We start from the raw sequence: 23,179 nt of genomic DNA, 5'->3' as shown, positions 1-23,179 counted from the left end.
TTCCATTAGAATTAGGTCTGGTTCTGCTAATCCAGCATTTTAGCATTTCCTTTGATGTGACTTTTTGCCTTTTTCCCATCATCTCGTCTTTCTCTATCCCAGGATGGCCCAGGGATAATGAGTTGAATGTCACAGTCGAGGGGCTTCTGCTTCTACAAAGCTGCATTGTGTGTCTCCTCTTTTTTTCGGAGATGTACATCGCAATCTAAATCACCTGATCAAGACAATCTGCCAGAACTGGAGGCAGTAGAAGGAGAGAATTATTTTCAGAGTTTAACCAGACAGAGTGAGAATTCCTCTCAGTCAAATTGAACGTCATTCTCTGGTGTTCAGTCTTATGTTTTGGGAAAACTAAAACACAAGCTTTTGAGTTGTCCAGGTAGACTTCTTGAAATCCTTGTGTGTGTGTGTGTGTGTGTGTGTGTGTGTGTGTGTGTGTGTAAAATGTTAGCTGGGATGGTGGTGAAATGTGGAAAAGTGAGTTTTGCCGAGAAAGAGGGTAGGGGGGTAATGAATTGATATTGAGAGGAAACCCCCCCCCCAACTGTAGTCTATTTTTGAATTCAATTTTAATTACAGAGCTCTCCTCTGAGCTTACACACAACAAAGTATAATTTCTCTCTTCTCATATTACTCCACTGCTCTGCCACATTATAGACCTTTGAAAACAGTAAAACACAAAGTCATTTTGTTCCACACAAAAGCCTTGGAAACTGTAATAATTTGTGGATAATTTGGTTGTTTTTATTCATTTAATTTTGGATTTGGTTTGTGAAACGAAACCCTGTTTTTACATTAAAACTGCTGAGATAAGCAGACATTTTAAGCTGTTTAAAATAATATGTATGTGTTAAACGTCCCAAGATGGTTGTAAGCATGCCTCATATAGTTCGCAGATGTCTATTACATTTCTGTGAAATTAGATTAAAAATATTTACATAATTGTTACAAATATATGTGGACTATTTTGCCACATGTTTTGAAATGGCCTTAATATACTAAAAACATTAATAGCGGTAATATTCTTTCAAAATATTTTTGTGCTGGGTATTAATTCTCTGGTTTGTTCCTGTTCCACATCTTAATGAATATTTTTCCTTAAAAGTAAATTCAATTCTGTACAATGTATGGGATTAAGTCTCGGGGATCTAGAGTATTATTTTACAGAGAGAAACCCCTCCACACTATTCATTCTTTCATTTCTCTTCTCTGATGCCGAACTTCAGTGGTTCATGCTGCTAGGGAAAACCTGAATGGTGCTTTTCAATCGGGCGATTGCAGTCAAGATGGCACACAGCCGATAATCTGATGTTATGTTGTATAGTTCTTGTAGCATTCTCAATGGTGGCCCGTTGATACACCTGGCTGTTTTGTAACGAACAGTATTCCATCCTTGTGCTGGTCACTGATAGGAATTTAATTAGCTCCATTCTCTGCCCAAGCACTTTTTACTTCCTTTTTTCTTAATACTCCCTCATTGAAGAAAGCAATGACCCTTCAGACAGCAGCTGAGGCATTAACCAGTATTTCCTAATGACAGCAGTAGCCCAGTGTACTGTACCCCTGCCTTGTCACATATGAGCTAAACCTTACAGGTATTGGAAGTGTTCCCCAGATTTCTCCTTTGACACCACCAACAAAATAATATGGTTTACAGCCTCTCTTTCTTTTCAGCTCCAGTGCCCTTATAATAGTAATTAAGCACGGCCTCTGCCTTTCATCAGCAGCCTATTAGAGATACTGGCTTCCTGCCTGCCTCTCTAACATCAAATGGCAGCCTAGGGACTGTTCAGGGCCTTATTAAAAAAAAAAAAACATTGTATACATGCTACCTGGGGGCTCCATTAATGATTTCTCCCCAGCTAGGATCAATGCCATCCCTCCGAGCACACCAGACTTGTAAAAGGAAGAGTGTGCCCATTCAGGAAAAGCAGGGTGCCATGTGGAAATGTGCGAAGCCAGTATGTAGAAACTGTAAAAACTGTAAAACTTGTAAAACTGCACAATTTAAAAGTTTTGTTTACTTTCTGATGTTTCCAGTGTCAAAAGAGTGGATTACAAATGGGAATGAGAACTGGGGGTGGTTATTAAAAAACTGTGTGTGGGGGGGAATGACACAGAGGTGAAACAGAACAAACTGGCAATCAATCTGAACAGTCTCTGTCCTGTCCCCATCACACCTCAAGGGAAAGAGTCCATGAAAATGTCAGAATAGTCCCAGTACCACTGCAAACAAGCATGTATTTTTCCAGGTTACTCCAGTCACTGGAAAATATTACAAGATTACAAGCTCTGGTGATTATCTGAACAACATTAGGTGAATGCTGGGACATTTGCCTTAAAGTTCTGGTTTGCCGGGATGAGTGTTACATGTACAAGATTTTGTTCTTGTGTATGTAAAGAGCTTCTACTGTTTCCAGTCTCCCACGATGTTGATGTTAGCCCACATTTTACACCCAAGAGTAATGAGATGCTGTACTGTATCTGAAAATGCTGTACAGTTTTGTTGATTTGATTCCCCCTTCTTCTAGAGGGGTACAGTCAGAGGTCATACTGATTGAGTGGTGCTTTATTTTTCATTCAGCTTCATAAAACATTTAAGCAGCCATTACTGAACTGCTTTTTCAAGATTTCTGGGTCAGTGCATTCACTTCGTCTTAGGTTGTACAAACTTCCAATGGCATGGTTCTGTTTCAGGATGTGCTTTATTTCTGCATGGTTGGCTCGAAAGCGGCAGACTAACTGTTCTTGTCTGCCAGTTGATGTGAGGAGAAAGGAGAATCCAGATGACAACGTTGCCTGATATATAATCACTTCTATGGCTGTTTCTTTTACTACTCACTGCACTCACTCTCTTCTTTGAAGCTGCTCGGACCACTACTGGCATGACTTCACAATGTTCTAGTAAAAGTCGTAATAAAAAAACAAGAAACTGTTGTTTCATTAAACCAGAGTTAACATGTCATTTAGTTAACGTATGATCATTTTACCCTGTATCCTTACTTCCAACACTTGCAACCTAATACCAAATACATTCCAAACAACCTAATACCAAACACACTGGAAATCTTGATTGAGGGGGTTCTGCTTCTCTTAAGTGCAAATAAGCTACATTGCTGACATGCACTTTACCTAACATGTACACCACAATCTAAATCACCTGGTAAAGACAATCCACCAGAATGGAGGATTTCACCACAGTTTCAACAAATGGAGTGGAGTTAATTAAATTCCTATCGGTGAAATCAAATGGCATTCTGTTTTCAGCAAAAATAAAAAAATCTATCAGAGTAGAAGCAAGGCAATTGAATGCTAGCTTTAGATTCATGAGTTTGTTGAATTGTGAAAACCTTGTGTGTGTGTGTGTGTGTGTGTGTGTGTGCATGTCTGTGAATATTTGTTGCCAAGGCTCCCAAAATGTTTGGTTTGATATAAAAATCCTGTATAAGGAATATACCTGAATGTGACATTTTCAAAGGCAATTATTTAAATGACTTTTCATCTAACACCTGTGTGTATAGAAAGTTGTTCACAAGATTTCTCTGCACTTTTTCCTCTATGAAGCCAGTGACCTGGTTTTTATACGTGCCCAGATTGTCACAGTGATGCGGGTTAGTTCTGTATGGGGATCTGTTGCCTTTTAAAGGTGTAAAAAGATTGTTTTATGAACAGCTGAAGTTTCAAGAGTGAAAATCACCAGGTGGGAACAATATAGTGTGTGATCTAGCTAGCAGGACTTAAATTACCTGATAAAGTAGACAAGAAAAAATCCTGAGAGGGGAACGCTGGTGTTCAGAAATCAACGGAAGTGACCCAGAGTGTCTCCCAAAGATGACAAATGGCTTTCCTTTCTTCTGGAAGAACTGATGTGCCAAGGTCTTGTGAACAAGGTCCCGTAGCCCCCACACTCATTCACTTCAAAAGAACTAAGTGGGAGGAACTGTGAGTCCCCATTCATTTGAGAAATCTTCATCGTTAGCAATGTGTGCAACTCTGCAACCAGTTCCAATTATTCCCCACTACCTGCTGCTTCCTACCCGGCTGCCTTCCCAGTGCGCTCAAGGTTACCTTTCTGTGAGAGTGATGTAGTCATGCACCCTTCGGTTTGCATAATCCCTTCCATCGCTATAAATATAAACTCTTGACACATGGTCTGCCACAATATGAGTTTTTGTCATGTAAATCACGCTGTACTTCCTTTCTGTAGCACCGTAAATTAAAGAAAAGCTGAGCAAACTCTAAGTCATGGTCATTCTTGTTAAAGTCGGGGAGGCCATTTAGGACTGATCCTTTCCTGTAATTATTAACCAACATTTTATGCTGGTTCTTCCTTTGTTGGCCTCAAAGGATATATAGTGTGTCCCAATATGGAGCGTCACATTTTGTTAATGCCTTTCAAAATGCTGACAAATCTGAGACTGTGGAAATAGTTTGTTTTGTGTATTTTTTTGTTTTTGTTAGTCTCTTTGTGGAATCAGTGTTTGTAATGTTGGTGTTGAATCTGAAAGGGAAATGATGAAACTGAACAACATTTTGGAATGATATATTTAAAAAAACTGAAAAACATGCTGGTTTCTTTTTATTTCTCACAAACTGATAGTGTTGGAAGCCTTCCCAGTGATTAGTCAGTCAGAACTGCCAACTAACAGCAAAACTGCTTAAGTCTAATTGTAAACACCTGTTTTAGAAATTAATCATTAGAAACTGAGACAGCAAAGTGAGCCAATTTCAGCACTATCCCAGCTGTGTGCAGTTTAGAAAAGATGGGGCTATTGGGTTTATTGCTGTTGCCTGAGAAGTCAAAGGTCTCTCGGTAACTTTGAGCCATCACTTAGACACACCAGACACATGAAAAGTGTCCTTGAGGTCTCGCACTTTTCACTTGACTTTTATAATCTCTTCTGGCCCATTCTGTAAAGTTGTGTGCTTTCCATTACCTATACATAAGAATATATACAAGAACTATAGAAGCCAAGGAAAACGAAAGCTCCATGTTGTCACTGGTACACAAATCACATCTCAGCCATCTACCTTAACGTTCTGGAAATACATTTTGATTACGTATCACACTGTATATTGACACTCACTTGGTGAAATAATGCTGTGGGTGTTGAAAAGGAGCAACTGGGGGAAACACCTCCTTGGCATTTTGAGTAAAATGCCTTGAACTGTGAAAGCTGTCATTTGAACTGATAAGCCCCCATTTTGTATTGTTTAATTGAAATCAAGACAAACTTTTATTTGTTATTATTAAAATAATTGTTTAATTTTATTATTTGCAGTTTAAATGGCAGGGCAACAAAATCATTTCCCCCATGATATGATATAGTCTAGATTACTTTAAAAAATCTATCATTTTCTTTATATATGAGACCTTTCATGTCAGTCATCTCAATGACCCTGTACCACAAGACTGTAAACTATACAATGAGGGCATAAGGCACACCAGTCTCTTTAGATAGAGGTTTCAATAAAATATGATTTAAAGCAGATTACATGACTGTCTTGGTAGCCTGCTAGATGCACAAATGTCAATTAAATGAAAACCAGATGGCCCAGCTCAGCAGCAGTCCCCCTCCCCAGCAAAGCTGTCTTCACCTCTGCTCCCAACACCAGTTGGCTGCTTTGTCACTTGAAGCCCCTGCCGAACAGGCCCCATGTTATGACAGCACTTCGCACAAGGGATGTGGTTTCTATGGCAGCCACAAGCCTGACCCTTATTTTTAAAGAGCTTTTGAGGAATGCGAGAGAATTAAAGTGGAAGATGAGCTTTATAAGGGACAGAATCGAGCGCTCCTTTATTTTCCAGTCCCTTTTTCAGAGTTCGTGTCTCGTATTCTCTTCCACGCGGTTTCTTAATTTGAAAACAACAAAGGATTTTTTCTCTGCTCGGTCTCTCAAGGGGAATTTAATATTTTGTGGGAACAAATACACATACTAACACTATCAATTTTTTTTTTTGTAGGTATCCTTTAACACACAAGTGCAAATCTTTAGAGGAGATAATCTATTCTGCTAATGTATTCAGTAAAAAAAAAAAAGGTATTTTCAACCTATATTAAATGTGGTTCATTTTGTACCTGCACCCCAAACTCCATAATGTGTGACTAATTAGAGTAGAGATGTGAGGAAATATGTGTGCTTCGCAGGAGGGCTGACACTGGAGTTCTATAGGCTTGTAGACCCATGTGGTCTGGAGCACTGAAGTAGCTTATAAAACACAGAAAAGCCAGGATCATAGTTTTCATTCATGGCTCTGTGTGGTCCTGTTCGGACATATGGTGGACCATTAGGCTCATGATCACAATAATTATTATTCCATAATTCTCTACCACGCACAGTGCACTGGCTGATAACGTCCAGATGCTATTCACAATACACCATATTTCATCATTACATCTACTTAATGGCTTGTACCAAGTCAGCTGTATCTTTAGCCATAGACCGTGTTTTTGTTTATTGCGTTAACGATTTTATCTACAGAGAAATTATTTACCTTCATCAGTTCATAATCAAATGCACATACCCTAAAATAAAGACGAATGTTAAGATGCAGTTGTTTTTTTTAGGATATGCTTCACAATTTTTTATTTTTTTAGTCATTTTCTGTACCAAAAGTTTGTCTTTTAACATTGTGAATCGGTGTTATTGATTTGGACAAAGAAAACGTACAAAGATTATCATCCCATACAAAGGGAAAGCTGTGGCAATTTTGATGAGGTACTTTGTTAGATTGTATCGTGGACTGCCATTATTAATGCATCACTATGCTGTATTTGCCTTCTGTATTTTATTGATTTTGATCAATCTAGGCTGGATGTATGCAGCCCCATGCTGTGTATATCTGTATGGGATTCAAGAGTTTTTTAATTGTGTCATTCTCGATTAGTTTTGGTTGAGTCTCTCAAAAGGCCGTATTTAATTTAATTGAGACAGATTTATTCTTTTTTTTTATATCTGTAACATCTAGATTGTTTAAAGCGTGGGATAATTGATGGTTTAAAGAACTAATCTATATGATTTTGACATATCTGCCTCACAAGAAAAAAACATCACCAGAAGAAATGTCAGATTTATGCATGGATGAATGTTTGAAATTTCTTAATTACCCTTTTGAAAAACCTTTAAACAGAGCTGTCTTAGAATTATGAAGCAAGAAAACATTCAAATGGGAGATCATTATTAATTAGAGAGGCTAGTGGCATTTAGTCCAATGTGTAATTGAGTACTAACCCACTTTGCAACTTATAAGAAGGTGGACTTCCATTGCAATCCTCCTGGCAGGTACAGGAAATAAAGCAGATTCTGACAAATAACTATTTAATGAACAGTTTTAATGAACAGAAACTAAGGGGTAATTTAACCTGCAAAAACCCATATCCAAAAGCTTGCTCATCCTTTGAAGTTCTTACTTTTAGCATCACCAGAATCTCAACCCACAACGGAACACTGAAATGTATTTTAAACTAAGATATTTCTCTATTTGTGTATTGTAGAAGAGAAATTGCATTTGAATTATGGGTTATTTTTAAGCTCCACCGCACTGGCTTGACTAGAGGGGTTTTAGGCTATCAATGTATTTTTACTTAAATTTTTATTTATTTTTAAAGCAGAACTCATTTTTGTGTCCATTATCAAATTGCTAGCATACATTTCTTTTGACATGTCTGGAAACCATCCAAAAAACTTAGCCTTCCCAGTCCTCTGTTGTTCCTCTATAAATTACTGTGAATAACATAAACTTTCTTTCCCACAATTTGCTACTTGTATGAAGTCTAGCGCTGAAAGGTTTTCAGACAGGAAAGCTGACCTTTACCCATTGTGTGCAGAAAATAGTCCCCCTGCTTGAATGTTTGTCAGACTACTGCAAAGACGCCAAGGTTGTTCAAACGGCCTTTAAGCCAAAAGAATACTAATTTGGCTAATATTTAACGGTCCATGGTCCCTTTTCCCCTTCCTATGTTTTTCAGTGTTTCAAACTTAATTTGCTTTACTGTGCAAGTGCATTTGTTTTGCGTCTTGTAGTTCAAAAATGACCACACTTTCTTCTCCTCTGCAAAACAAAGACAGTTTTACTCTCACAATCTGACAGTTCAACACATCAGAAAGATGTAGTTCAGTTTTCTGACTTTTTCACATATTCAAGGGAAGAAAAAAAAAAATCTTTGACGTGTGTCTTTCGTTCCATTTTGAACCAAGAACCCTTCTTGTCCAGGTTGATGTTTTCTAGAAAGGCCTGGCTAAGGCTTCCAGTGGAACGCTCCTAAAACACTTTTCCAAGAGCATTGTAGGGCATAAGGCCTGAACTCCTCTTCCCGAACCCTTTGCTGTCTTCATGGACTCGAAATAAACAGATGCTGTCTCCTCAAGGAGCTGTCTCTTGCTAAAATATTCAGCTTTATGGGAACCAAGATGAGAAACAGGGGAGGAGGGGTAATAAATAAATAGATGGGAGGAGATTTATGCTGTTTCCTCAATTAAAGATTCAATGAGCCTATAGACAGTATTTTTATTTTGAGTCTGTTTTACTAGTGCTGTATTTATAGGCAGAGTGAAAGTCTTAGGTTTTATTCTGCACTTCCTGTCACCTTTTTTTCAACGTGATTCTCTTTGTGCGTTGGAGCAGAATATTGGTGGTTTAATAGCCTCTATAGGAAAAACTCCTCATGTCTGACAGTTACTAAACCTAAATGTGAGTGTTGCACAATGCCAAGAAGTCCAGTCGAGATTTAGCCTGTGTGAAGCTAATATACCTCTGCATCCGACTTTTTACTCAGCTTTTCAAAAAATATTGATTGAATTGGAACAGACAGATAGCGTGTCCATAGCAGCAATTGTGTTAAAGGGATTTGATATGAAATACCAGATCTTTTAGTTTCCTTTCACATGTTTGGAATTTACAGTAAATGAAGCCTCACGAATGTACCATGAACTTACACAGCAGCCCTGTTAATTCTGACACGCGGTGCTGCTACAGACACAAAGCTTGTTGTGGCTTCACACTGAAACGATTAATGTGGCCCTCAAACCCTTTCGATTGCCATGAAGCCTGGAAGCCAGACTGGCATGAGGTGGGTACATATGTGGTGCCACTGACATGCTTCCAGGCTGTAGTTAAATTAACAGGCTGCAAGTCAGCATGGCCTGGTGATTCTAACTCTGTGTATGTCTTACCCTTGACACACCGGGATACATCAGACGCACAACAAGGACTCAGCACAACCCTCCTGTACCACCTGATCGCACAGCTGGGTTTTTCATTTTATGGGACTTATGTGACATATTACAAGTATACTATGTAATTTTAGGTTTTTAATGGGTTGAAAAATTAACCAAACTGATACTTTCTTTTTATGCTACCAATGCTGATTGATTTAACAAATCTATTTCTTGATGCAGGATCATTACTGTGCATTCACACACTGTGCATGTCCACACAAGTGACCTAGGACAAATAAGTTTGACCCACCAGCTGGTCCACCATGAAAATCACACAATTTGAAAATGAAAAATATCTATATATTCTTGGTTGCCATATTGGAAAGTATTTATTGAAATTTTTGGGACAGAAAATCCCAAATAATCTCTACATTTTCTTTTTCATACTCATGGTACAACCTAATTCAGACCTCTCAATTACTCAGCTTTCGGTTGTAGTTTCTAGCATTATCCACTTTACAGGTTTGTTTCTCTCCATTTGTTTGTTTCTCTAAGTTTTAAAACAGACATCAATCAACTGGTTTCAATCTAGAGTTTCTGAACCAGCGGAGAGCAATCTGTCTCCCTTTAGGATTAATTTATCTTAATACTAGAACCTACGGGTGGTGGTGATGTTGTAATTGAATGGACCACAAGGGAATCGTTAAAAAAAAACAAAAAACGAATGTGTTTTTATAGTTAAAAAGATGGCATGTATGGTAATGATTAGAAGCTTGCATGCTCATTTCCAAACTGCTTCATCCATGCTCTGCAGTGGCCTAGTAATTTTAATTCTGCCATGTTGATCTAAACATCTAGAGCATTTTGGTACAATTGTGCTTCTAAAAGGTAGATGTTGGACCTTTGACCCCAATGGATTATGGTCCAAATGGCGCTTTTGTGACAGCTTTGATTATGTGGTATGAGTCAGTGGGCCTTACTGATCTTGTTGATTCTCTGTGAAATCATCCAGACCTCTCTGAAGCCTTCTGGCTGTATTCTTTAGAAAGTCCATAAAAAACAATTCCCATATCCCTCAGAGGCAACGAGGATGAATCCAGAGCCGAGCGCTCTAAAAACATTCCGTGTTCTGAAGTGCTGTTATTAAAAGCTAGAAAGTGGCTGCGGTCAGGGGAACAGTGTGTAATTGCCCAGACTTAAAACAATTATAAAGGAGGGCTGCTGTGCCTTAATCAACTGTATATATCCGCCCCCCTTCCCCCCAAGACGTGCATTTTGACAAGTCTCTTTGTTCAGGCATGTAAATAGCGACACTACTGGTTTTAATTTAGGAACCCAAACACAGATGGCTGTAAAGAGTTTGGAATGTGTTTTGTGTTTGGTTTGCCTGAAAACATTAACAGTGGTGTTTGTCAGCTTCAGACCAATAAATATTACAGGCAGCTGAGGTAAGACGCCTCTGAGCAGGACAGCCTGTAAGACTAAACTTCAGGTGGCATGTTACAATGGGTGAAGAATGTGAAACTAACCTCAGTTTAGAACATGTTTTACTGCATTGCGAAAAGCATCTTATTACCTCAACCTTGTTTTATTGTTCTTCTCCAATGTAGTTACTACTTAACCGCACGCTCAGTGACAAGACTGATAGGGATTGTGTTCTGCCCACCAAAATGTTCCATTACCTTTCCTAAATGACTGAAAAACACTGTCAATAAACTGCCTTTTTTAATACGTTTGTTTTTCCCCCCACTCAATCCTCATACCTGCTTTGGCAGATGCTGCACTTTTGAAAAATCCTTTTGCTCATTTTCTGCTGTTGTTTTTAAGGTAGGGATCTGAAGAAATTACAGGTCCCTTTGACTAAGTAAAAAGTACCATTACGGGATGTGGACAGGGTGTGTCGTTGTTGTGTATGGCCATTTTGTAGTGTATGCCATATACAGTGAGTGAACCTTCAAGAGAAAAGGAATTTTCCCAGGATATAAGTAGCCAGTCCTGAACTTGAGGGATTGCTTTTCGCATGGAAGTGGGAAAGTATGCTATTCCTTCGCAAGTGACCCGGTGCAGTAATAAATCACAGACATGACGCCCACAGGGAGTTTTCACATCCTTTGCTCACTAATAGATACAAAAAATCTTGTTTCTAAATAGATCCCTGCAGTGTAGACTATCTGTAATGTGTGTCTTTATAGAAGAGTCTGACCTCCACCCTAAAGATTGTAGCTAATGGTGTAAAAGACGTTAAAACAAAAATATCACTGCTCTATTTTTCTCCAAAATCCTTGAAACAATTAGTTTAATTTCTGCCATGTTTTTGAGGGTTGTTTGGAACAAAAAGCATATCACAACCTTGAGAGAATAGCTTTAAATCAGTATCACACATAATGGCTGTCAGAAAGTGCATGACAGATGCACAGCAGCTGTATATTAGAAGAATATAAATGAAAAGGTTGATCAATGGCTTCCCTTCAGAAAAAAGGCAACTTTTGTAATATTACAAACTGGTGCAGAGCATTGATTTAAATTTAGAACAAAAGACATCAAATTCTTGAAATGCCTACAGGAGGGTGATTTATCCTAATGCCAAACAACTAATATGCATTTCCTTTTGCTTTTGAAAATAATTGGATGTCCGGATATCATTTTGGCAGCTGATATTGTAAAACTGACATTACGGCCTGCCATGCTGTCTAGATCTCTCCTTCAGCATGATCTTTGCAAAACAAGATGTCAAACTGTGATTCCTGAGAACAAAATGCATACAATATGTAAATTGGAATTGTAACTAGAGTGGGGTGAATAAAATGCTGGTAAAAGCAAATTGAAGACAAACTTTTAGAGAAACTTTTTTGGGGGGGAGAAAAATACTGGGACATTGAGGAAAATAAAAAGTCACCTTTCTTGTCAGATGTTTGTGGTGAATCTTTTCTTTTGGAGTTAATGTGGAGTTTTGATCTGCCTTGTTGGAGTTGGCTTAGCTACCAATGCCATGGCCAGATGTGTAATTCTGCAAGCTTGCGCAATTTTCATCTGAGGCTGAGTGTGTCATGTTTCTGCCTAACATGTAGCAGTTACTGCTTGCTCTGCTTGCTGAGCTGCACCTACAGTGTAATGCCTGAAGCATATGAGGTAGTGCCCACTCCCCAGTAGGCATTATTAAAGGGACTATGGGAAGGTGCTCATGAATCACAGCACAGGATGTGGTTAAAGATAAATGCACAGGAGTTTTCAGACATTCCAGTGAGGCTAGGGGGGAGGGGAGCATGCATATGGCACCTGGGTCTATTGTCTTGCAGTGATGCCTCTGTTTAATAGCCCATGACCCACATATCTCAACACATAAACATACCACAATTCTCTGTTTCCCTGTTTACAGCTAAAAAAAAACGAAAAGTTAATTCATCCTCAATAAGACACTATTGACTCCCACTCAGTGTCCTCACACCTGTGAAAGACACACATTCTCAGGGGGTCTTCTTTGTCACACTCTTCCAGTCTTCCTCTTCTTTGGTACAGGTGTTCCCAGACAGTGCTTACCAGCTTAGTGTCAGTATGTTATTGATGTTCTCCTTGGAGGACAGAAGGTTCATGATCACTTCGATCACTACTCATCCAAGGACATGTTTGTCATTTGTCTCCAGTGGTGCAATTCCCAGCGTTACTACTTCTGACCAATTATCTCTTCTTAACAGTCTTAGAACTCACACTAAGCGTGTGTGTTGGAGTCATGCACAGTGAGTCACACTTCGCTTCAGATCACAGTACATATGGGCAACCAGGACACTTACGGAATGGCAAAAGCTCATTTACTGGTGAAGGCCATTGCCTCGCCTCCAAAGTGAGGGGGTGAGGTTAAAGTTTGAGTAGCTCTGGTGTTGAGATAATGGAGCCTTCAGCTCTCTGAGAGAAGCCAGGACCCCTAGTCATGTTTTTGTAACCCTCTTTGAAAATACTCTTGTTTAATTGCCTCCCAGAGGGCCACTGTTCACTGGCTTTCCTGTCCCAGAGAGCTCCCCCCCTCACTCAAAACTCATAGGTTCCTTCTCTGGTTTTCTCCCCTTTTATCGCACCACTTCAAAGCAATGGCTTATTCCTCCGGTGGGGAACTGTTAGGCCTTGGGGCCCTGGGAACCGAGAAAGAGAAAGAGAAAGAGAGGCCTTGGTTAGGAAATACAAATAAGTAGATCTACTCATTTTCAATAAAGAAACAGTCTCACACTGCCAAGGTGCACATCATTGTGCTTCCCAGGAGAATGGATAATGTTTTAGGAGCTTGCGGTGAATTGAAACAGTTTCCACCCACGTTTAATTATCGTGGTCCGGTTCTCGGTGGCACTTGCTGAACTAAGTCCCTTATACTACCAATATACTCTCGGGACTGATCGTCAAGGCTAAGATTTTTACAGCTGCAGTGAAACTTTACATCGGAATATGTGGCTTTCTGTACCTCAATGCCCTTCAGCCACATAGTATTTTTATTATTATTTTTATAGTGGTAGTTGGGGTAGAAACCCAAATGTAAGTAATGCATTGCTGTGGTTTTATTTGAACACGTTTGCAAGAGTGCTGTCCATTACTTGGATTTTGCATTTCACGATCACGGGCAATTCTAAAACCGATTAAGGTATATTTCTTTATTCCTTTCTTTTCTTTCTTTCATACCCATGTGGAAAATCCTTCTCTGTACATAGTATTTCCTACAGCTCGGCTGCTGTTAAAGGCATTTTGAAGTCTGAATTAGCCTGACTGTCATCGTTCTCTATGATCAATTGAGTAATGCGCTTAGAATTGAATATTGCTTGCATCTCCCCAGCTGGCAAGCAAAGATGAAAAGGGCAGTCCTAATCTGTAACCTCTTAATTTTCCCTTGCTGTCATCACGTCCCTTGGATTACAAGGTGTCAACAATCTCTTCTGTTGTACAATAGGGCACTTTAGACCCTAAGCGGTATTCAAAGAGGAACATTGCTTGCTGGCACTCGGTTACGAGAGAGCTTACACAGAGTTGGCGGTAGAATACATTTGAATCGTTTCCCTTATGGTTGATTGGGGCTTTCTCTGCATGGTTGCCAAATGTAATTGAAAGCTGTAGAACTGTCTTTGAACCTGCTGGAATAACAAAGTGAAATCTCTGCATGTGTTATTTTAAGGAAATTACTTGATAAGCTATGGGTGCAAAGTCAGCATTTGGTGTGGCTGCGCACTCATCAAGGGAAACATTATCCGAGTCCACTGCCATTGTCCTGTGCAATGGCTTTACCGCACCATTTAAAATTGAATTACTGCACTCCTCATCTGCACCGTCACTCAGACTGTTTGGACAGTTCAGATAGTGTGCTACATGGTTCAAGGTGTCTTTGATTTTTGTTGCCTCTTTTTAAAGAGACTTCTCTGCATTGAATTCATGTGTGGATCATGGATTCTGTCTCAAAACTGTTTTTTACAGCAGTTTCGGTTCAGGGTCGTGCAAGGAAAACACAAGTTCATTCTGCAGCTGGAACATTCAATATCGATGACTCTGACTTTAGCATCACCGTAAAGGGTGGAGAACACGAACTGTCAATCTTGTAAGTGCCTCTTCTCAAGAATGTGCATCACTGATTCCTTATCACAGTGCCAAAAATTGATTTGAGAATACAGATGATTTTTGTCTTTCTTAAATAAGCAGTACATATTGTATAAAGTATGTTTATTTATTTTCAGCAATCCCTTCATATAACATTTTAAGACTGTCCAGTCAAAGAATGACTTAATACCACAATGTCACAGAGAAGTTTAGCTGGGAAAAAGGCCAATTCTCTGTACTTCATTCCTGTGTAATTCATTGTAATTCATGCAGGGAGATCCAGGTGTTTGTCTTGTATCATAATTTACAAATGGTCTTGAACTCTTTTTTTCGTAACCTCTGGGATGTCTGCTGATACACAGCTATGAATTAAATAGTGTAGTCGCTAAGCAACATGGTACACAAAAGCAATGCTTTAAAACTCCTGCAGTCGGGCCAAAGAGGATGTGGCTCCCCGGTCAGGGCTGCAACTTCCTCTCCTGTTCCTGGACACTGTGCCATTAATCCTTAAATCAGTGTTTCCTTGCAGAGGATATATCAATCTTCGGTATCACAGCTGGGGGCAATAGTTACTGCCACTGCTGAATCGGTCTTTTACAGGGAGTTTTTGAGTTTTTATGTTAACAGCAAAGCAAAACTTTGTGTAAAGGGAGACCTATGAATGACCACAACCATGTTGTTGTTTCATTCCCACATTCTGTAGTGTGTAACCAATTATGCTTTTTTTTTTACTTTACTATTCCAAAAAAAGTTGCATAACCCATTCCCTAGTCAGCTTGTGAGTAAGGTATTTCAAAGATTAACACGCTACTTCAGATGTAAGGCCCAATAGTATGTAAGGGAATGAAATCCTGGGGTGAGGTGGGGTGGGGGGGATATGACCTTTTACGCTGCAGGTGGCGTAAAAGTTTAAGTTTAAAACAACACCCAGAGGCCATTATTCGGTGGCTCACGTGCAGAGACGGAAGTGGGTAGACATTTGGCCTCCCCACGAGAAAACGAGATGCTGTGTCTTTTGGTAGATTTGTTATGTTAGACCTACAGGTTTTGTGACCTTTTGTAGTCTCATGTCCAGGCCTTGTGGCATATTGGGTATTTTTCCTCTTTAATCTGCAGTGAGGGGCTGACGGCGCCCTTTGCCACTTCACTATATTTTATTGGTGCTTCATTTTGCTCAATGTTGGTTGCTATGGAAACCTCACAGTGTTGCCCCCTCACCAGGATGCCTTAGATTTAGCACCAATTTTTTTTGTCATACCGACCTGTTTCATTTGACTGAGGCTTCTATACCAAATGCAGAGACATTAGTTCAGAATGGACTGTGGTAGCGTACTGTACTGGGCAATTGAACAATACACCTTCGTGCACCATCCGGGGCTCATTAACGAACACTCCAGTTTTCACTGACAGAAACCTCCATCTGAAATATTGGACAGGCCCTGGAACAGAGCAGGATTCTGTGCAGTGAGAAGGTGTCAGACTAATTATATTAAACATATTGTTTCTAAGGTGGAAGGGGATAACTATGTTGTACTTTTTTTCAAAATAAAACATCCCCTCATAATGCAAATATTATTATTATTATTATTATTATTATTATTATTATTATTATTATTATTATTATTATTATCCAATTTCTTAGTAGACACCCTTATTCAGGGTGACTTACAACTGTTACAACATATCACATTATTTTTACATTTGTACCCATTTATACAGCTGGGGATTTACTGGAGCAAATATAATTGTTGGGGGGGGTTATTTTGCCTCTACAGTTCTTTAAATCTTATATAGTTTAAAACACGCACACACATATATATATATATATATAGCTGGTGGTTATAGTGCTATAGTTGGTTACGGTTCTAATCTATGGATTCTAATTCGGCTGTGCTTGTTCTCTGGAGGAATCTGCCTCCTACATGAATTGCCACCACTGCATTGCTCTCCTTCCTCACAATTTGGCAGCACAGAAGGAATGGGGGATAAAATCACGTTTTCTCCAGAAAGCGCATTCACATTGGGCCCCTGACTGTGCTGCAATCTCTAATTACAGCAAGAGTCATTACAGTCCTGGGCATATCGGCAGTCAACAAATTATCCAACAATGCCATGATTGCATGTTTCGGATAAACAGAACAATGCGTTGTCACGTGGGGAACACAAAAGCGCCATGCTTAATGTTTCTCTTTGCAAGCCGGCACTAATGATGGTGTGCTGTGCTCTTGTTTTAGGAATGACTCTGCTGCCTCTTCAAGGAGGTTTAGATGTTCACAGCTACAGGCTCTCCTGGTTTGTGTTCCAACTCTGGCTTTTCCCTTATACAAGTTTAGCCAGGTTAACTTTTTCACCTCTAACATGGTTTTACAGTGGTTGACGATGGGTGCATCATGCCGTTCTGTGCTGTAATTCATAGGACCATGGAAATGCTATGGTGTACCATGAACATTTTTTCTAAGGCATGTTTACTATGGTGGATAATGGTGTACTCATGGTAGAGTGTAGTAAAGCATAGTTAAAACCAAAGAAAACCACTGTAAAACTGTGGCACAACCATAGTAAAATGATGTGAAAACTGGTAAACTTGCATAAGGGTTAATTAAGTTTGTCAAATCAAGCAAATTTAAAACTTTGCCACCTGTTTAATGGTGCCTCTTACTATTGAAAGTGGTTTAGTTCTCATGAGATTTGGTTAAAATACCCTGGCCCGGGTTATTTCGGTTTATTGCAACAATTCTGAAGGCTTCATTTTGATGCTTACAGTAGAGTCTGTGTTTTTTTTGTTTAAGGTTCGGAGGTACATGCTTAACACACAACCCTGTTAACTGATCCCTTGATTGTCACTCAGCAGAATTAGGCTTCAGAAACACAAAATGTCTCTAGACTTCAGTTGCTGATATTCTCAGGGGAATAAAAGTGTCAAACGAACAGTTTAATAATTTCCCCAGCATAACTAGATCCCCCTCATCTCCTTAGTTGTGGAGATGCAGGTAGGGTTAATTATGAGATGAATGTAATGACAATAAATGGCATATTTTCAGCTAGACAATGCTAGGTTTCCATTTGTTGCATGGAATTCCTGTCATTTTTCAGTAGATGGAAAGTGTTAAAATGGAAACCTGAATAGCGGCTAAAATCATTAAGATTTGATCACTGCCTCAGGTAACGGAACAATCTGTTCATGACTGCTACAGGTAATGAGCAGAAAAACACCTTGTATGTTAAATAATTCATGAAATCTGATGCTAATAAAGGTTAACTATTGAGAGAAGAACAGAGAGAGTATAGTAAATGTCACATAAAGGAGAATTACTCAGGCGGGAGGAATAACAGATATCTTAATATCCAATGGCAGGCATAAATATTTTACTGCCATCTACCCTAGCTCTGGTTTGGTTCAACTGAAGTCATCCAGTGATTGCTTTTTCACTGTTAATTTTGCCCTGTAGCTGTAATTTAAAATATTCAAAGGGGCAAAATGCTGGGATAATTTCACTTCAGCTTTAGGAAAGGGAAAGACTAATACATAATTGATTGCAAAACGTGTCATTTTAATTCTTAAAATGTATTCCATGAAGATTCCATTGTTGAGCACTGAAGGTTTTTCGTGGTGTGTGTGTGTGTATGTGTGTGTGTATGTGTGTGCGTGCATGTGTGCGTTTGTGTGTGCGTGTATTACAAAAGTTTATTTTCAATTTTGTAAGCTTTGTATTTTTGGATTATTTTATAGCTCATGAATAGGGGAGAGGCATCTATACTGAAAAGGGACTGACTTCAGATCAGCTTGCCTTGGACTGAACACAACCATTTCCAGGTAAGTGTGGTGTTTTTGTTAGACACATTCCTGCTGATGGACGGTATTGCTTCTAAAAAGTTTCTCTGTCATGTTTTATGATACAGCCAGATGGTGTTCAGCTCGGTGGAACTCTGTGTAGAGACTACTATTAGGGGAGAGGGCTTGAAGACATATTCACAGCCCATATCAAACATATATATATAAAAAAAGGGTATTTGGCAGATGCTGTTCCAAATATTGATTAAATATAGGTTTCTCTCACATTTATTTCCTTCTTTCCTATCTCAAGATTTCAAAGTAATTATCAGTTTCTATATCCTATACATGTATAAGTACTATATTTGCACTAGGAAGCCAAGAAGAAAATCGTGCTGCTATTCTCACGTTCACACCGGGAGTATCTGCGAGGCCCTGCCACCAGTCCAATTCCCTGTGCTGCTTTGTTTCCTTCTGTCACTGTGATGAAGACTTTGATGCCAGCTTGATTTGCTCTGAAGAAGAGCCTGAGGATTCTGAGCAGATCCACGAATAAATATATGCGCCGAAGGTAGCGGAGGGGGAGCGCTACAGCCACATCAATACCTGATACAATGCAATCTCAATATGTACGGCATAAACTGAGTGTCATGGGGAACGAATACACGCATTTCAAAAAGTACCTTTATCTTTTTCAGTGCTGCAAATGTATCCAGCCAGTTTAATGGCCTCAGTTAGGTTTTGGCATATGGGTGGTGTGAATTGACACCAGCGGTAAGATTTCTAGACCCTGAAGAGTGAAGGGGAGGCAGAGGCATTTTCAACAGTGCTGCCAGGCTTCTTTTTCTGTCATCTTTTGCCTACACATTGTCTGAAATAGTTGCATCTTTTTAATCTTTTTTGTTTTTTGTATTTAAATTTGCAAGCACCCATTTCATGTCCCTTATTTAAAAATTGGTTATTATTAATCCACTTCAACCCTCACAACAGTATGAGCGAGATGGACTCCACTTGTTCCACGATTCCATCTGCTTCTTTTTAACACTGCAAAGCTGCCATGGGGCAAATGGCAGATTAAGGACTAGTTAAGCTCAGCGATTGCATTTAAAAGTACCCACCTGGTCATAGGAGTCTCTGTTGTTTGGTAAATCCAGGAACTCCTGACCAGCTTTGAACCCATCTGTCCCAAATGCTACTCGGTCAATTGTGTGTTGAGCCTTTGGATATCCCAGTCAGAGCTGGCTGTTGCTTTAACCCAGATTCAAACAAGTGATCTCGGACCAGGATTCTCCAACTGTGGTCCTGTAGAGAGCCAATCCAGCAGATTGTATGCGTCACCCTAAAACTCGACATTTATTAAGACCTTTAAATCCGATCACTTAAGCAGATGTTTTGGGAATTTCAGTGATTTGCAGGTCATTTGGCACAAACACCAAAATGCTCCTTCGGCCCTCAAGGTCCTGTATTCACTTAATTGAACAAGGGACTTGCTTAATTGTTCAATAACTCATATTTTTTTCATTGGCTTTACAAACTGGTGATTTCATGGGACATTTTTTTTTTCCTATAAAAATAATATTTGAATTGAGGCTCTCCAGGACCAGGCTTGGAGACAACCACGCTAAACCATCATGCTTAGATTGTTACACAGTCCTGTCCTATACTGTAGCAGCTCTCACTCAACTAATGTTAGACACTAACTCAGTACAACATCCAGATTTTCAGCTCTACTACACACTTTACTACACACTAGCTCATGTTATTTTTTTTTTGGTTTGTTTCTCCTCCAATTTTAAACACAAAGCATATGTTACAATTTTTGAATTGGGAATTGGGTTATATATTTTTCTGTCAACGCAATCATTTCTGTTTGGATCCAAATCTTAGCCTCGATATTTCTCAGCATTTTGCGGTCAGTCCATAAGCATGCGTAATCTTTTACAGATTTTCAAAAAGCACACTTTGATAGTTGGTGATAGAGCAGTGCAATTGGAGAAATGTTCCTCTTCCAAATGTTGTTTGGAAGATTTAAAAACTGAATTATTTTTACAGGTTGCATTTTAGCAACAAAGCAGATGCCTTATGCAAGTTCATAAATGTATCCACATTAATTTTTGTATTGCCTCTTCTAAGCTTCTTTCCCCCCATTCTATCAAGCACTAAATTATTCTGGTATATTCTAAAATATAGTAGTGTGTGTGTGTGTTTCAAAAAAAGATTAACCATGAAGTTAAATGCCGAAAGCTTGCCATCTCTTTGGGCTTATGAAATAATTACTGCTTGGAAAAGGAATTATATGATATGGAATGAGGAGATGTATTTTTATGCTTTCTCTTGTGGTTATAGAAAACTCCTCAGAGGGAACAGCAGACAAAATTACATGCTACCTTAAAAAACATCACCCTGTAAGACTGTCTGTAATCGGATTCATAAATTATTTGACATCACTTTCTACAGTTTTCACCACTTCCGGTATACATCCTTTGTGTCTTCCCATTGATTTCATGTCAAAAGTATACGAAAGCCACAATCCTTGACACATTGAGTACGTATTTGCATTTAAAACCCGGAGTTGAAGAGGGGGAAGAAAAAGCTTTCATCATACACAGGCCTCTGCCTTGTACTGCTACTTCTGCTGAGATAAACGCAACCAGCTCTGAGCAGACCTAGCAGGTGCCTTGCTTCTGTTTTGGACTGTGTTTGTTCAGACAAAAAGCCTTCTTTAGAGACCCAGTCCTCTTTGCTGGTTTCTAGGCCTATAGAAGAAGACACTGAAGCAACAGGTCTTCCTGATTGCCTCACTGTCAGCTTGATTCCCTTCAACAACTCAAGCCCCTCCCTGGGGGGGAATAAAATTCCAAACACCTTGGATCAGGAATTAATATAACAACAGTTGATTAACAACTCTGATGATGACCTTTAACCTTGGTCCCAGAGTTATGTGCCCACACACTCTGTCTCAGCTGCTTCCGCCAAGGAATTTGATCCCATCTTGCGAAGCGGCTCTTTCGCTGTGCCTGCTGCCAGCTTCAGCTCTGTCATACATCCCCACTAATTTGAAGTGATGTGTTTGTTGACTGGCAGATGGCAAACGTATTGCATGCTCTCTAAAAGAATGTAGGTGCCACAGCCACCACCTCCCCTCTCCCAGCTCGGGTCTTGGTTTGTCTTTGAACGATGTATCAACCATAACAGACATTAGTAAGTGTGTTCAACTTTCTATTTAATGATGAAAAGCAAAACTAACGAGCAAACAAAAATTGAATTTTCTGGGAATGCAACATTATTAAAATGTGTTTATGACACAGTGTAAGAAAAATGTACCAACAACATGTTACATATGCATCTTGACTTTGAATGGAAATCCAAAAAGTCACACATCTGGGCAACAACAAAGCGATTGTGGTATTATGGCTTGCGAAAAGAGTGTGCAAAATGTAACACAAGTTTGCATTCAGGAACCTTTGTTTGTTCCCACAATTGTGTAGACTTTCTTTGTGTATTTACTCACAAAATGTTTTCCTCCTACTGTGAGAGTGATTAAAAATGCATGACAGTGAGATATTATTAAGAATATGAAATTCTGTTCTAATGCATATTTGATATAAATATGGTGACAGAGCATTGCTGGGATATGGTATATAGTTGTGTTGTAAAAACTTTTTTATTAGTACTCTGTAGGCATAGAATAATATTGTCTTTTCTAGAGTAATTGTGAAAAACCTTCATGTAAAGTCCTGCCAGACAGCGTAAACTGAAATTCTTATTCTACACTGTTGTTTACTGAATACAATCTCAGCGTCTGGTTGCCTGGTATAGCAGTGAGTTTGTCTGAATTTGTATTTAAAAAGTGACGTTTAAGGTGCTTCTGTTGTTTCTACAAAATTTCAGAAGAAATGTAATGTAAAATGATGTTTGAAGCCTGTTTCATGATACACAGTAAGAAGGTGAAACACTATGCTATGATATGCAAGCAACTCTTGAAAATGCTAGCACAAATTACTTTTCTATGCAATAAGAAAAATAGGAGCCAGCCATTCATGAAGAGTGGAGATTTAATTATAGTGCACGGGTAAGGAAATTGCCTTTAGTGATTGTCAGTTGTCATGAAAATGCAGAAGCATTGGTAATAGCAGAGAAAGTGTACTGAGTCTGCACAGAATTCACATTTTCACATTAAACATGGACTGTTCTTATGGCAGGATTTTTATGGTTTTCAAAGAACGGTCCAAGGATGTGGTCCAAAAACGGGTGTTTAATGATCAAACATCACAGTTGTCATATAGTTTTAGCTTGCAAGCTTAGTCCAAATAAGATTCCCACAGGCAAAATGTGGAAGCCATAAATATGCAATAAGACATGAAAAAGTGTTAAAGTAGGTAAAGCAATCAATTAGTACCCGACTACAGCTTCAATCAGGTTTTAAATTAAGCATTCATATAGAAAAATAATAAATGTAAGGGAACCCAATTTGCAAGGGGAAAAAGCAGTTAAATCAGATTATTTGAAAATGAAAAGAATATGAAAATAGCACCAGCATTATCAAAATTCAACGACATACTTTCATTTCGTAATTATGACTATTTAATTCAAAATTAGAAATGACTTTAAAGAGAGCGAGACAGACCTAGTTCCTCTTAAATTCCCTTGGGAATATTAATAATTCACAGAGAAGCTGCTGCT

General features: G+C 39.0%; 1 protein-coding gene across 2 annotated transcripts in view; it reads left to right on the top strand.

The window, feature by feature from the left end:
* Positions 1–23,179, top strand: part of tspan18b (tetraspanin 18b) — a 54,648-nt gene that overhangs the window by 10,736 nt on the left and 20,733 nt on the right. For both annotated transcript variants that reach the window (XM_066701142.1, XM_066701143.1), the window contains exon 2: positions 18,455–18,538. The gene's annotated coding sequence lies outside the window, so the exon portion shown is untranslated. The remainder of the gene's footprint in view (positions 1–18,454; positions 18,539–23,179) is intronic.

The sequence above is a fragment of the Amia ocellicauda genome, chromosome 4 (assembly GCF_036373705.1).
Source record: "Amia ocellicauda isolate fAmiCal2 chromosome 4, fAmiCal2.hap1, whole genome shotgun sequence".
Lineage (NCBI taxonomy): Eukaryota > Metazoa > Chordata > Actinopteri > Amiiformes > Amiidae > Amia > Amia ocellicauda.
Note: the sequence above shows the minus strand (reverse complement) of the source record. Positions and strands in the feature narration are given on the sequence as shown.